General features: G+C 44.7%; 1 long non-coding RNA gene across 1 annotated transcript; it reads left to right on the forward strand.

Annotated features, from left to right (window-relative positions):
• Positions 1-2,448: 2,448 nt before the first annotated feature.
• LOC117883363 lies at positions 2,449-11,342 on the forward strand. Its single transcript, XR_004647243.1, has 3 exons — positions 2,449-2,623; positions 3,548-3,627; positions 10,175-11,342. It is a non-coding gene; the product is annotated as an uncharacterized LOC117883363 (long non-coding RNA).
• Positions 11,343-11,761: the final 419 nt, after the last annotated feature.

The following is an 11,761-nucleotide window of genomic DNA, read 5'->3' on the forward strand; positions in this document are numbered from 1 at the left end:
AGGAGGACCTCCTGGACTATGGATTGGGGCTGGATTTCTAGCACGTTCAGAGTTTGAGGGTGTTAAGATTTGGAGTTCTGCCTCAGGCTGTCCGTAGGTTTTTTCAACCCTGTACTGGTTGTGGTCACAATAAGCACATGATTTAGTGTATGGACCAAACTCTGTTATACTGCACTGCTCCTTGTATTGCATGCCCAGAAAGGGATACAAATAAAATATGTCCTCCCTCACCTATGAAAATTCAATAATTTGACCTGGAAGTTCAAGGAATTTATGGAAGTTTCTGCTGATTTCAAGGGCTTCTTGATGTTTAAATGGTAAAGAGAGAGAGAAAAAAAGATTCAGAACAAATTGTACAAACTACATCCCCGATTCCACTCCCTCCCATTTTTTTTAAACCACCCATATTTTCCATTCCTCTTTATTATTATATATTTTAAAATGCCGGGGATGAAAGAGGAACTCAGCATGCTAGCTATATCCCTCATTCTCTAATACTCCCTGTCAGACACAAGGGTTAAGGCTTGTTCTTAGCTGAGGACCTGAGCCCGGATCCTGCAAGCACATGAGTGACTTTACACGCACGAACAACCCCATTGAGTTCAAAGTGTGCATGGCTACTCATGTGCATAAGTGTTTGCAGAATCAGGGCCTTGGACAGCACAGTAACAATATGGTGAAGCGAGTGGCTGCCTCCCTTTGTGTGTTGATAAAGCAACTGAAAGCTGCTGGCTTAGTTTAGGTCCCAGCAGGCAAAGACTACAGACCCCTCCATGTGGTTTGGCTAGAGGTACTGAGACAGCAGTGGAAAGTTGGAAAAGGGAAGGCTAGATGGGTAAAACGGGAAGGAAAGGCAGCTTCTGAGTGGCAACGAAGGGAGAACCGATCCCTGGTAATTGATGAGACACAAGCCAGAAGCTAACTAAACATGCAGTGACATCTTTCAAATGATGCTGCACACAATGCTGTCCGCACTAAGACTTTTCAAAAAAATTCCTGGCGTTGGTAACACAAGTTCAGCTTCCATAGTCCTAGCTGTGTTGTGGAGCTTAGCATGGGGGGCTTTCTGGCAGTTGTGTTCAACACTGCATGGATTAGATGAGAATGACAGTTGGAGCTGGCAAGTTGGCTCCACGAGGGCTCCCCTTGTTGTTAACACCCATGGAACCGGCATGATGTTCACAATGGTGAGAATGGTTTGTGAAAGTTCTCCAGTGCAGAACAACCTAATGGTAAACAAACCATTGATGTTTTCTGTGCTGGTGTGTGTAGAATGCTTAGATCAGGGGTTCTCAAACTGGGGGTCAGGACCCCTCAAGGGGTCACGAGGCTATTACATGGGGGGTCACGAGCTGTTAGCCTCCATCCCAAAACCCGCTTTGCCTCCAGCATTTATAATGGTGTTAAATATATAAAAACATGTTTTTAATTTATAGGGGGAGGGTCGCACTCAGAGGCTTGCTATGTGAAAGGGGTCACCAGTACAAAAGTTTGAGCACCACTGGCTTAGATACTCTGGAGATAGGGGTCTTAGAAATATGGTGCGTGAATAGGCAGATGAGCAGACAGATGAACAGAGAGAACTAGCAGTGCAGTCCGTGGTATATGCAGTGACTTTTAGAAACAAATGTTACCTTCCCATAAATCTCCTGTGGAAATCAATGGTGATCTGATGGGGGCTGGTTATTTCATTCGCAAGAGAGATGGGTCCAAACTACAATTTCAAATCCAAAGACATCTGATCGGTTTGGGGATGAGATTCAGTTCCTTAGTCCCAAACCAGCCCCATTTCTTTTGGTTCTGGCTAGGGACCTTTTTTAAAATTGGGTCCATAAGCGACTGAAGGTGTCAAAAATCTCTCAGGAACAGCTGATCTCGTGAGATATCCTCTCTCTTGGGCTGAATTGTATCTCACTGCAAGTCTATGTCTCTTTCACCTTTTTCTCTTCCCAAGTGCATTCCCCATAGCTCTGCTCACCTTCTGCACCACGAGTCCACATTGCCAGCTTTGTCACAGTGTAGCCATGGGCAGCACCATGATTAACTAAGTGGGTTTACAGGCAATCCAAGCCAATCTGGCCATTTAAACAGTTAAAGTAAATTTCCCCTTCTAAAAGCAAGAGGCTATTGGGCTAGCCCCTGGAGTTCCTTTGTAAGCCAGCAGTGAACAGCCTCCCCCAAGGTGTAATTAGCTCAAAGACAATAAATGTGGTCTGGTTACCAGTTCTGCTGATGCCTTGGGGCCTATTCTAATCTGCAAGGTATTCAGTCTGAAAGTGCATCTGGACAGTTTGCACGGACCCCGTCCAGCTTTGCTTTAGCAGCAGTTTGTGAGCTTTGCACCCTGTGAGAGGGACAAAGCCAGGAGCTGCTGCTGCTGCATTTCACAACTCTGACATGTTGTCACTCACATCCAGACATTTCCTGTTATCTAACCTCAGCCTTATCTTCCCCATTTTCAGCTTCCTCTTGAAGAAGGAGAGGCCCCTTCAAAAACGAGCTGCCTTCCTGGGCTGAGCCCCACTGCTCTGCTTCTGCTTTGCTCCCTGGGTGCCCCCAGCAGGCCCCGCATGCCTGACCCTGCACCACACAACTTCTTGCTTCCGTGAGAGCGCAGCTACAGGTATGGTTTGTACCCGCTGGAACTTCTTCTTGGCTTTACTCTCTTGTACGCTGTTAAAGTGGGTGGCAGAGGGGAGAAGGGATGGAGTTTCAAATGGGACACTTATCTCTCTCCTCCAAAGGGCCTGCTACCTCTACTTTGAGGTGGGTACAGCTTGGGAGAACAGGCAGCAACAAACCACTTCTAGCAATTCTCCTGGCTAAAGTTGTTTTGGGGGGTCTCTTTCGGGAGACTTTGGGGTGAGGTCCCAGGGCACACCCCCAATTTCTGCCAGCCCTCTGCCTGGACACTCCACCCCCACCTTCCTTGGTGTCTTTCCCCTATGTTTACAATTTGGTCTAGCTCATTTCTTAGCCCAGCTTCCAGAATCCCTCTCCCCAAGATACAGAATCATATCCAATATTCAAGTCTCCCTGGGGCAGATATTTTTAATGAGGGGGTTTGCCGGGTCTCTCCTGCGAGGAGAAAAACCATGCAGCTGGACAGTATGTTTTAAGTATATAGATAGAAGGGTTGGCTTCTTCATTTGTCTTTTCTCCCCATGTATCCTTCCAGGAAAGAAAATGCAGGTGATTTTGCCTGGGAGCTCTGCACTTGGAACCATAATTAATTTATGATGATGATTATTTATTATTAATGACTATGTGTACAGTTTCTAATGTATGCCTGGTGCTTTACAAAGAAATCAAAAACATGTTGTTGGCCTTGGGGAGATTTCAATCCAAATGAGACATAGAAAAGCCAGGGCTATAACTAGCAGTGAGCAGGGGGAGGTGATCCGGGAGGAAGGAGGTTTACGCCAGTGAACGATCATACAATCAGTTAGTGCGCATGCCCCACTGGCTGGGTCCTTTTCTCAAGTTCTGTGTATGCGAATTTTAGATATTAGCATTTTCCCTCCCTTTTTCTTTTCTCCTTTCTTAGAAGTTAGTGAAGCAAACAGTTTGAGAGAGCAGAGTCCAGCGGGAGCACAGAAGAGGTGGGGTGGAGGCCGGCGCTGGAAGGTGAGTTTCAAGGCGGGATTTGCAGGAAGATTCAGAGATATGCAATGCTAGCAATAATTAGTATTGTATCAAGCACTTCTACATTGCTTTGCCTGGAAGCATAAATTATCATGTGTAAATTGCCACTCTTCTGATTTTCAGGCTCCTAAGCCATTTCTGCAGCTCTAATCGATCCCCTGATGTGTTAGACTCAGATTATCCATGTATTGATCAGCTATCAAAAGGTTCTCCTTGGGTTATAGCTTTATCCTTTCTGGGTCTCTGAATTGTGTTTCAAATAAGAACACTAGGGACACCATGTGCTTTTATGTCAGCCACAGTGAGATGGGGCCCAGCATTAAACTCTGGATCCAGCTTTTGAATATCCCAAAGTTCAGGGGTGTCTGTACCTGGATTATTGGTTCAAGCCCATCCCTGAAGCTGCATTGTAAATTGGCTCCCAGTTCAATTATCCAAATAAATGCTCTACAAGATTTTTTTATTTTTATAACTTTGTGGGGTGAGAGAAGAAACTTTAATACTGTGTACTTCATAAAAATCATTAACCTCTGGGCCAGATCATGATACCCTTACTCGCACAGATTAGCACACTGCTCCATGAATAGTCCCACTGAAGTTAATGAGACCACCTGTAGAGTAAGTGCTCCTCAAGTTGAGAAGAGATCAGAATTTGGGCCTATTATTTTATTTAAAACAGCAGCGTACGTGTGAACAGTGCATTATACTCATCTATTACATGGCACCACAGATGTACACAGGGCTGTACAAAGACAAATGAACAAAACCCTGCTGCAAAGAGCTTTACCATCTAAGCTACCGTGCAAACAATAGGAGAAGATGTCAATGCAGGGAGGGAGAGGTGGAAGGGAAGGGCATGCGATTGTATAGTTGCTGGGGAGACTAATGCATGTACCTTGGGGGGTTGAATTATTGTTTATGGGACTCTGGTTTATAAGCCTCTGTGGAGAAGTGGGGTTTGAGAAGAAGGTGGAGGAAGGGGTCCAGGTGGGTTTGCAGGGGGAGTAAACCATATAAAAGAAGGGCCAGAGGCAGGTGTGAGGCAAGGACAGAGAAGGGACATTCAGATGAGTAGCTTGGGCTGAATAAGGATGAGTGGCATTTCTGGCAGAGAATAAGGCTACATCTACACTACGGGGGGGGGCGTCGATTTAAGATACGCAAATTCAGCTACGTGAATAGCGTAGCTGAATTCGACGTATCGCAGCCGACTTACCCTGCTGTGAGGACGGCGGCAAAATCGACCTCTGCGGCTTCCCGTCGACGGCGCTTACTCCCACCTCCGCTGGTGGAGTAAGAGCGTCGATTCGGGGATCGATTGTCGATCCCCGAGAGGTCGATTTCTACCCGCCAATTCAGGCGGGTAGTGTAGACCCAGCCTAAGACAACGACCTAGGGCCTATGTCTCTACTCTATAAGTAAGGACAAAATCACTCTGCCCGCGGGTAGGTTATTGGGATGACAAGACATGGGGAGAAGATGCTTGGGGAAATATTTCACTGTTTTATACGTTTCCCTGTAGGGACATTTGGCTTGAGCCCGGTCGCAAAATCAAGAGAGCAGCCTGAGCCCAGCTCCCTGGAAGGTCAGAGGGCACATACGAGGCTGCTTGCCAGTCCTGGCGATAAGCTGAGCCAGTGTCCTGGACCCAGCACCCCTGAATTTTGCGGTGTTGCCAATCTGGTTCTGGAGCTGGATGTCCCAACTTGAGCCCATCTCTGGAACACGTAGAGCTCAGTTGTGCCTGGCCCCTGTACAGAGGGAATTGGTGCGAGAAGCCTCTCTCCACATGCACCTCTGTGCCGAAGCTGGGCACAATCTTTGTGCCTGATCCGAAGTCCCCTGAAGTCAATGGGAATATTTCCATTGAGCTGGATGGGCTTTGGATTGGGTACTTTTTCTCTGAATGCAGGAACTGCTTTGGTTTAATGCTGTTGGCAGGGCTGGATTCCTCAGAGAGGGTGAGGGTGAGACAAGACCATAACCTCACCCCCGCTCCCTCTGTACCAGCCAACAGAGCTGCAGTGTGTACCCTGCGTCTGCTTCCAGATGGCTGCCTCAGCTGTGCTCCTGGCGCCAGTGCTCTTCCAGGAACTCGCTGCTGCAGCTCCACTCTGTCCCCTATAGTGTATGGTGGGTTAAAGCCACTATACAGCCCTTAGCAAGTAAACAGGAGAGTTCCCATTAATTCTGGCGCTGGGGGAGATGATTTCATCTGCAGCAGGGTCCCATGTGCAACCAGGAACCTCACTGCTGTAAAAACGCCAAGAGCAAGTGCACAACAAAAGCCATCGTGGCTTTTGGCAAGCCCTGTGCTGCTGTTGCTCAACGCTTACAAGGAATCGAATGCTTTATTTACTGCTGAAAGAACTCTCATCTAGTTGGATTCAGCATCCTTGGAAGGCAGTTCTTGATCAGCCCTCATTAGCAGGGAGCAGAGCATTTGCTGTCCTGCATAATCTAAGCAAGCAGCAATGACACTTTAATGTACTGGGCATGATACTTAGGCGATTGCTCTGTCTGAAACTTATTAACTGTCTAACCCAAATCCACAGATGTGCTATAGCAAAAATGGACTTGGGTACAACCTGGCATGGCTGCTTCAGTGTAAACTCTTATCTCCAGCTCTGATCTTTTCTGGAGCATGCCTGGTACTTGTAATTGAATCCTTTGCTCTTTATTCAGGTAAACCTCCCATTGGCATCAACCATAGTGATGGGTGCAGTTCTTCAGTGGAATAGAATAGGATTCAATAGGCGGTTCGATTAAGTAAGGGCCTCAGGATTTGGCCCAGTGATATTAGGCATAGCTAGAGCTTGGGGGGACACTCAGGAAGCCTGATTCTGACCTCACTCCGGTTTTAAATCAGTGTAAGTCGGTTGATTTCAATGGAGTTACCCCTAATTTACACCTGTGTAAGTGAGAGGAGTCTAGAGGTTACAGCTGGTAGGGGGTTCTACAAACCCAGCTCCACACAGGTTCATGTGGATTCTCGCTCTCTTCATTTTGATTTGAGATTTGTGTTTGAGTGAGTATGGCAATTAGAAATGGGTCTGCATCCAAAGCCAGGTTCTGGGTGCATTGAACCGGAGAAAGGTGTGTATCCAAATTGAGAGCTGAACTTCAGAGTTTAGGCTCGGTTCCGCTGAAAATTCAAAGAAAAACACAGCCAAAATACAGGTACTTGTGTAAGTTTGGGGTCAAATCCATCCTGCTGTGTTATTTTCCTTCCATCACCAATTGCACAGCAAATAGGAAGAGAGTCCTGTAAAACTCCCAAGAGAGATCACACATGGCTGATATGCTCACAGCAGGATTTCTAAAGCATTGGCCTTTTATGCCATTCACAAGGGACAGCATGGAGAATGCTTCTGTTTCTGTTTTTCTGCCTACAGTAATATATTGATGGTTAAGTCTGCTTTTTAACACCAGGTTTTCCCTTGGAAATACCCATTCCAACTGGAAACCAGAATCCCTATCAATAGCGAGGTCCACCCAAACAACATACCATCAATACAGGGTGCGGAGTGAGTGCCTCTCCTATGTACCGAAAGAACGATCTTCACTTTGTGACCCCCCCGCCCCCTTTATCTGTTGCTGACAGCAGCAGTATGAGCAGCTCTGTTTTTCCCCTCTGAAAGCCACAACGGCTTAACCTAGAATAGCAGAAGCAGTGGTGCTCATTTTTTTTTAAAAGAGCCTTCTTGAACTTCAGTGTCAAATCCTCATCTGGCGTAAATCAGCATCCCTGCACTTAAGTCAATAGAGCTCTGCCGATTTACCCTTTTGATGCAACCTCCGCATCAAACTTTACTGGAAAGAGAGTTCTTAGCGCAAACTTGAGGCATTTGGACCACTTCCCAGTTAGTTTAATGACGAGTTCATTCTTCTTTCCCCACTTGTATAGAGAGAATGGTGCCAAGGACTGCACAATGTCTAATTAGTAATCATAAATAATTTGCATGTAGAGCCCAATGACAGATCTGGGAAGAAGAGCCAAGCACCTGCTGCCCAGTCCCCTGCTATAACCACTAGGGCACATCAGCTTTGCAGGAGTTAATCTGTGGCCTTGGCTAAACTAGAATACTTGCACGGCTGTGACTGTCATTTTAAAATCAGTATAATACGACGCGGCAAACCCCTCGGATGGACCACTTCGATTCATTTAAATTCTGCCTAAACTAATGTAGCTTAAGGCCATAACAGACTAGATTGGTTTTTGTAGTGGTTCAGTTACACTGGTGACAGTTTACTAATATCGACAAAACCCTGTGCCAACAATGTTGTTCATGCAGGTATTTAGGGCGAAATACTCCCTTAAGCAGAGGACAAGCACAAGGACTATGCATCAGTAAAGTCCCATTTAACCCCTAACTGGAGTGTTTAAGTGGAATTTGAGAGTTGCATAGATCTTATGCTTACCGTGCATGGGAGTGGGGTTGGGGGAGGGGATCAACATTGACTAGATTTTTTTTTATTTTCCATGTAGAAAAAATACACCCCTTTGGGGGGCGTGTGTGTTTGTATAATAAGAGATGGGCTACTAAGCTATCATCATCGCACCACATCCCAGAAGTTAGAAATTAGAATTTAGACCTGGTTCGATCACCCACTCCATTTCACTGCCAGTGTAACAGTTTAATCCTGTTTTCATCTCCTTTAAAGGTTTTCAGTTGAGTTTCTCACTGTGGTCTCAAAAATAGCCTGCTTACGTTCTCAGAAACTTGGTGCCACTGGTCATGTGAAATGAAAAGAAGAGAACTCTGACAGCAGCTAACTGTTTCATTTTTAAAAATAGGCTGTGCCGGGGCCTATACCACAGAGCATGTGAACAGCACTGAAATGGTGTGACACGGGATAGGTTTTTTCCAGGAGTTGTGATAGATTTTCCCTGCATCATAATTTCAAGCAGCAACCCATATTCTGAGCTTCCCTCTTCCTTTAAACACACACATGCATCTGTTAGTGAAGTTGAGCAATGTCTTTTCTCCTACAGACTTAGTGCTCTGAATTTTTTAAAGCAAACTATTGATCAGATTGTTTCTAAAAGGATTAAGGCAAGGACACTGCATCTGCATGTTTGTGTGCAGAGGAGCGGGGCTGGGGGCGGGAACAAAGGGGACCGGGTTTTAGTGGGGAGTTACATTAGGTTATGGGGGGTGAGTTGTGCCGGCATATGTGGGTAGAAAGCTATGTTTGTTCATGGGGCCAGGGGGAGCTTCATCATAGAGCAGGCAGGAAAGGAAACAAAAGGGTTAATTTTGACAATGGAAGGGAATGTTCCTAAGGTCATTCTTGAAGAAATTCCTTATTTCTTTCTGAGCCCCCCTGGCTGTACAGCAATAGAGAATTAGAACCCTTTCAACATTATTGCCAAACAGGGCAGTCCAATATAGGAAGGTGACGAGCTTGGGACCATGAATGGAGTGAAGGCAAGAACGCTGCTGAACTGCCACATTGTTTTAGTTTGGTGGAGGTTTTTTTTTTGGGGGGGGGAGGTTCTTTTCTTTGTTTGTTTTATGCCAGTGAACACATTTGACACTGGACTTTGAGCCAGTTTTAGGATCTGATCCTGCTAATAGTGTAGTCAGTGGCAACCCCCCCATTGATTTCAAAGGGACCAGAATCATATCCTTCATCTCAGATAGGCCTGGAGGTCCCATTTTTCAAATTCAGGTGGAAAATTCCAAACCTGGGTGTTCAGTGATCTCAGCACTTAAATAGCCAGGGTGAAATCCTGGTTCCATTGATGTCAATGGGAATTTTGCCATTGACTTCAGTGAGGCCAGCATTTCATCCCTAACACCTGTTTTAGACACATAGGCCCAGATGCACAAAGGAATTTAGGCTCCTAACTTCCATTATGGATCTGGGCCAGAGACGTCAATTCAGCAACATACTTAAGAATGTGAAGCATTGGCTACAATGGGATGACTTATATGCTTGAAGTTGGGCACGTTCCTAAGTACCTTGCAGATTTGGGGTCACAGGTGACTGCGTGATCATTGGAATGCAAAATTACAGCAGGGGTTCTAATTAAGGAGCCTAAATTTGAAACTCCCGGCCTGCTTATCTAAACGTATAATTACAGAAATGAAAAATGCAAACGCGCTATTAGATCATCTTGCCTGTGACCCCATCTGGTGCAGAAATGCTCCCTAGGGTATATGCTCCGGGCCTTTGTCTAGACTAGTACTTTTTAAAAAGGCCCTTGTATACCCAGAAAGAGATCAGCCTTCCTGACAATGCATCCAAACTCCACTTCTGTGTTTGTGGATGGTCCTTGTGTGGGCAACGCAGTAAATATTTCAAGCCCCGTGAGCTAGCAAGGCACTCAGATTAGCTTCTATCTCTGGGCATTGATCACAGTTCCTCATATCCAGCTTCAGCTCACAGATCAATATAGCTGATGTGAACTCAGCAGAAGTCAACACTTGCTTATTTGGCTCCCCTCCTGACCAATTAAAGGGAGGGATTTTCCTTACCTGTCATTGACAGAAACTCAACCTTTCTTTTTCTTCCCCTCTAGGACATCACGTCACTGAAGGTTTCCCAGGTGGTACGCCCAAGTCCCGCAGTGCTGCGCTCCGTGTATTTGACAAGCTGAGTTTGACACTCAATGTGGCAGAGTGTCAGTTTGTCAAATACCCCAAGTGAAGCATTTGCTTAGCAACACACATCAGCACCAGAGAAGATTGATTATTGCATCTGTTTAATATTTTCTCTCCGCTGAAAATACAAAGAGCTATCTAATAACTGCATACTATGCTTTGCTTCCCGTGCTAGCAGATTTCCTTAGTGCCCCAAATTCAGAAGCATCTGTTTGAACACACATTTGAATGGTGAGTTTCTACAGAAATAGCGCCAAATTTTTGCTGGCACACTTCCATTGAGTTACACAAGCAGAGAATTTTGCCCAGAATTACTTATTTCTTCAGTCTGTAGCCAAAGACAATGCTAGTAACTGAAGTAATGGTGGCAACTAGGAGGTGATGTTGAGTTGTTGTGTGACAATGGTTTAGTATATTCAACTAAGCTAAAGGTTAAGGCAGTTGTGATTTCATTTACAACAGCATTGCCAATAACAGAGAATTTCTTCATCAGATGTGTTGAAATATTTTTGTATAATCATAGAAGATGGAGAGGAAATAGACTTATAGGGCCGTTATTTCATTTTCCCTCTTCTCCACCAGCCAATACAAGATTATTCCCTGCAGTGAATTCTCCTGTGGTTTGTTTAGTCCAATTTTAAATGACTCATGTGAAGGAGCTTTCATCACTTTGCTTGGAAGTCCTAGTAAAATAAATCTCATGTTTAGGAGAAGTCTCCTTCTCTTCAGCCAGTTACTCCCGGTAAGATCTCCTAGCAGTGTTGCCTATTATATTTGCTGTACCTCTGCCATTGTATTGAAGCTATACTAAGCCAGCTCAGATGAAAAAGACCTATTTATTGGCCTACATTTTCAAAAGTGACTTGTGATTTTGGGTGAGACATCATAAAGAGGTCTGATTTTCAGAGGTTGGGGTGCTCAACATATTTAGAAAATCAAGTCCCTTATGGTGTCTCAAGTTGGACACTCAAAAACTGAGGCCGTTGTTACTTTGCTAGTGGTAAAGGGCTTGTCAGAAAACAACCCTTCTCACTGTTACTGGAGCAGTATCAGCAGCCAATTGTGCAATTAAGTTTTTATATATATATATATATATATATATATATATATATATATATATATATATATGGTATTTCATCCTTAACTCTCCTTTTTTCTTTAGATTACAACCACTTATTGTAAAATGTTTTGGAGATGCTGAGCTTTGTATGAAGAATGCTATCTGTAAATAAATGGTTTTGACTTTCCAAGTGAATAGCATGCTTCTGATCATCTACATAATAGAACTGCAGTGTGCACCTATATGAGCAAACATGGCTGTAGTCATTCTGACTCAAACTGTCCCTCCTGAGTTTTCTTTCCCTAAAGAGTCCCTAAAGATGTTTCATAGACAGTACTCTCATCTTTATTATGATTTTTATCTGTGCATTCAGTTTTTAAAAAGTACAAGGTCCATTGTTCTGTCTGACTTTCCATCTCTGATAATCCATAGTGTAACTGAAGCA

This window comes from Trachemys scripta, chromosome 9, assembly GCF_013100865.1.
Source record: "Trachemys scripta elegans isolate TJP31775 chromosome 9, CAS_Tse_1.0, whole genome shotgun sequence".
Classification (NCBI taxonomy): Eukaryota; Metazoa; Chordata; order Testudines; family Emydidae; genus Trachemys; species Trachemys scripta.